General features: G+C 46.2%; 1 pseudogene; it reads right to left on the reverse strand.

Annotated features, from left to right (window-relative positions):
- Positions 1-3,233: 3,233 nt before the first annotated feature.
- LOC103630894 (uncharacterized) lies at positions 3,234-3,927 on the reverse strand (annotated as a pseudogene).
- Between the last annotated feature and the right edge of the window lie 831 nt (positions 3,928-4,758).

Below are 4,758 nucleotides of genomic sequence, written 5' to 3' on the forward strand. Positions count from 1 at the left end.
CCTCGCGGCTCCGATCTTCTCAGCCACTACCTACGAGCATTGTGGGCTTCCCCAGGACGGCGCCCACGGCAGGAAAGTCGGGGGAGGTCGTCGACGCCGCCACGGCCGCGGTTGCGACGGGGGCGGTGAGGCGCAAGCGCTCGGCGTGGGCATGGGGATGTGTGCAGAGCGAGAGGCGGAGGGAGGAGAACGTGGGACGGTGGTGGAGACGACGGAAGCAGTTGCCAGGGAGAAGATGTGAACGCACAAATCGACAACAATGGGCCGCACCAACTGTTGGGCCGCACAAACTGGGCTGCATAAACCGCGACGCTGCTATGGGTTTTTTTATTAGTGCCATATCGGCCACGGAGAGCGTAGAAACATGGCTTATAAGCGTTAGTGTGTGTTGTCTGTTGCTCATAGTAAAAGTGTTAGTGTGTTGTCTGTTACTCAGATTTTTGGGCGGCGCGGGACTGTCTGTCCATGGCAGAACGGGGCGGTGGCAGAACAGTCAGAGGCAGACTACTATTACTTACTTAATAAGTAGTAGAGATGTAGAGCACAAAGGTACTGTTGTCACCTGCTTGTTTACTCATAGCCAAATCCGTACTCAAATTTCAGTGTAAATTTAACATGCTCGTCCCTCACCATTGTTGCCAATGTTGTATCTATTCCAATGTTCTGCAAGTGACATACCATAAAAGGAGAACAATGTGAAAACGTGAGGGAAACAACTCTTCTAATTTGATACTCCTATACTATATTAAAACCATAAATCATTGATATATAAGTTTATGCATAGTAACATCCAATTAGTGTTATCCTATAAGATTAACAGAAGAAATATAACCGTATACAAAATTAGTACTCCTCGTCTTTTAAATTCATCTGAAATTGAGGTCCTGCGAAAGGGCACAGCGCAAACACATAGCAATCATTGGTGAATATGACCTGAAAACAACATACAGTATAAACCACTGAAATCAAAGAAATACATATTAGATATGTATCTAATGTAATTAAAATAGGCATGTATGTTTTTCTAAATATAATGCTTCACTCTAATTTAGGCCTCATTGGTGATGTCCCTGTAATGCTTGCCAAGCCACAGACTTTTATGAGTGCAAGTGGTAAGTCTGTAAGTGAAATTACTCCACTGCAGATTGGAAATCAATTGTTCTCCCTAGCCCTTTTCTCCTTACTGTTGTTTATGTAGGTTGGGCAGCTGGTTTCATACTTCAAGATACCATTAAATCATTTAGTTGTGGTAAATGTTGTCCTTGAGCTAGTACTTTGTCATGTTCCCAGAATCATTTCTCACTTAAACTATTCTCCTATTCTTTATAGATATACGATGATCTTGATCTACCCTTTGCGAAATTGCGTCTGCTACCATAGGGGGACATGGTGAGCACAATGGGTATTCATTTCTTTTCTAGAAGTCGTTTTCCCCTTGTACTCCATGGCTAAATTGAAAGGGGCTTGGATGAATGCTTCAATAGAAATAATATATAACACCATCATTATAAATTGATTTTTACTCACAAGCCTTCCCTCCACTATGAGGCGGCTGTTACATTTTTTTATTCGAATGAAACTTGAACATAAATCCTTGTGAACCCTCTATTTCCTTCAATAGTTTACAAGCATGGTAATGTAGTTCTATCAAAACTATCATGTTTTGTTTCGCTTAACCATTTGTACAAATTGCAGGATGAGGAGTATTATTGACGATTTAAAATAGAGCCATGATTTTGCACACCTAAGGATTGGTACAACAATTATTTCCTTTTTAATTCAGGTGCCAAATATGAAATATGACCCCCCCCTCCCAACAAAAAAATGATGCGTAGGCATTAGACGACAACCTGAGGAGCTGGGTGCTGCTATCAGTTTGGTTCTGCAGTCATTCACCAAACAAGAAAAGGAAGAGGTTTGCACAACAGAACATAGTGCAAAACTAAAACAGAAAGACATTTTCATAAGCCATTGCAAGCATCTCTCCCTTGAAACAGACATCACAAAAATCATGTGTATCATTGGAACGAAGCACAGACTCGCAGGTCGATTAAACTACCCGAAAACTCAAAGAAAAATTCGTGCCGTGAGCAGCGAGCAGATTTCAGACCTCATTAGACATGATGGGCGAAGAAGGGGGCGTTGGATGGTGACGTAGGAGGTACCTGGATGGAGAGGGCAGCCGCGGCGGCATGACAAAGGTGTCTGTGAAGCTCGAATAACTTCGCAGATATGCCTGTTCCAGCACCAGCTCGAATAACTGGAGTATCGTCACTGATCTGTTCCTTCAGTTTATGTAATATTGATCGCGTCCTCCGCAATATTTCTGTCAGCAGTTAATTAGGGTAAGTTTTTCTGAAGCTAGTTAAGAACAGGAATACAGTGTTAACAAATTCTGAAGCAAGCTGGTAGCAGCACACAAATGATCTGCCTGGTATGTAAAAATATGCTTTCTGGTTAGCTGTGGTGGCTTCTCTGACTTGTTATAGGAAAGTTCTAGTTATCTAAGGAGAATGAAAACTCGCCTTTCAAATTGAAATGAATCCGCTTGTGTCTTGGCTTGGCTTGGCCGCTTGTTCATGGCGAATTTGACTGCAGGCATCTCTTGCTCGTTTTAGCCATTTAGTGCGACCAGGCGACATGCAACCCTAGTACATCTGCACTGTCATGTAATAATACTTTTTGACTGGAAAACATAGATTGCTGGCACTTGAAATTCAGACTACACACCTTCATCAGAGGATCTTACTTTTGACAGTAACTTGAAATTCAGAGTACACTTTCGTTTCCACTCCCAGAAATATCCAGCGCATTAGCGGCGGTCAGCACTAAGCAAGCATGCATGTACAGTTAGATGTTGATGGCACCGAAAGGGAAAGGTGAACGAAGTGGACCAGACTGGTAGCGCAGAAGCCGACCAATTTCCTTGCTTTCTTGCGGAAAGCGGCGCCGATCGAACACGACAGCTCATCATCACGGCTAACCAAGCAGCCGACTAATCTTGATCAAGAACGGATTCTTCCTCTGTTGGTTTGACTCCCCACCATGTACGTATATACTATTACTCTAGTGATTCTCCAACCCTAAGCATGGCGAATCGAATGACCCGCCTCCCTCCGCTAGCTCCGGCGGCACACCGAGATGGAAAACCAAAGATGCATGCGTCCTGCTTGTACTGTATATACGCATCGTACGGCGGGGAGGTGGCCGAATCGTAACGGAGCAGAGGTCGCCTATTGCCGGCCGAAGGAGTTGCAGTTCTTCTTGATGAAGTCGTCGAATCGCCTGTTCATCTCCTCGGCGCCGACCGACGGGTCCCGGGCCCTCGGCGGCGGCCGTTGCTGATGGTGCGTGACGGGAGCTGGAGCTGGAGCTGGAGGGGTAGCAGTCGGATCCGCCGGGCGCGTCTTCTGCATGATGGCGTTCCACGTTGGCGTCCAGGTCGTCGTCGTCGTCGCCGTCCACGGCCTGCGACGGCGGCAGCGAGTGTTCCCGCTCCAGGAGGACCGTGCGCTCCTGCGGTGCCAGGCTACGCCGCACCACGTCCGGGGAAGGCGAGGAGGCGTCCTCGTCGGACTCGGTGGTGACGCAGGAGCCGCCGCCGCCGCCGGAGTCCGGGGAGGGGGAGGAGAACTCAGCCTGCAGGGGCTGGCCGTACTGCTCCTCCTTGGCCCTGTCCGGGGAGGGGCGAGGACTATCGGGGTTGGAGCGGACGCATCGGGAGTGGGGGTGGGCGCGGCGGGGGTTGTGGGCGCGGAGGGGAACTGACTCGGAGAAGTGGAGGCCGTGGTGAGGGATGCCGCGGGAGTGGAGCTGACGCGATTGGGCCTTAGCGGTATACAATTGAATTGATAGATGGGCCTCATAACGGTCAGCCAAATAAATTCGACACATGTTCTCTACCGCGGCGCAAATAAATGGTACCATATCGGCCAGCAAAAAAGTGCGGTAGCAACTTATAAACGTGTCTGCTACAGAGAAAGCAGTCAGCTTGTGTAATCAGTTAGTGGTATTAATAAACGTCCCTGCTACAATCAATTTTTTGCGGGCGCGGATGGACGATCCAGATTAAACAACAGCGATGCGGATGGATGATCCAGATTGAACAACAGCGATGGACGATCCAGATTGAACAAAGGCAGAACGGCAGGCTACCCTTAGAGCCTTAATAAGTAGTAGAGAATTATTTTTGTGGCAACACAAGTCAGATTTTGTCTGATTTGTAGTTTTGTCTAACGACTTTTTTTATTATCGGTAGCTAAAATTATAGAATGCGCTTACAGAAATTTGCAACGACCGATATCTGCAATTTTAGTATAAGATGTATGCAATAACTGTCGCCTAAAAAAAACTAAATTTTAGACACTTGAATTTTAGCAAATCTCTAATTTTATACCATGAAAAGTTGTGCAACCAAATATTTTATGAAAACAGCTTTAGCTCCCCCACTCAATCTGTCACTAGTACACAATTGATTTTCGTTGATAGTTGCTATTCATTTTACTGGCCGTCGTTCATAATGTATAGGCGCCACTAGAAATGAAACTGTGGATCCAGACCACCAACCGCCATTGTAGGAAAAAAAATTCTTTGCATCAAATGCACTCCTTTGCAGCCCCTCACATCCACATCCACCACCTGAAGACCCACATGAATAGAAGAAAAACAAATTACCAAGGGGTTAAGTTATAAATTTTGATCTGTTTTTGTGGGCCTTCAGGTGGTGAATGTGAGGGGCTGCAAAGGATTTTGTTTGCA

The sequence above is a fragment of the Zea mays genome, chromosome 6 (assembly GCF_902167145.1).
Source record: "Zea mays cultivar B73 chromosome 6, Zm-B73-REFERENCE-NAM-5.0, whole genome shotgun sequence".
Classification (NCBI taxonomy): Eukaryota; Viridiplantae; Streptophyta; class Magnoliopsida; order Poales; family Poaceae; genus Zea; species Zea mays.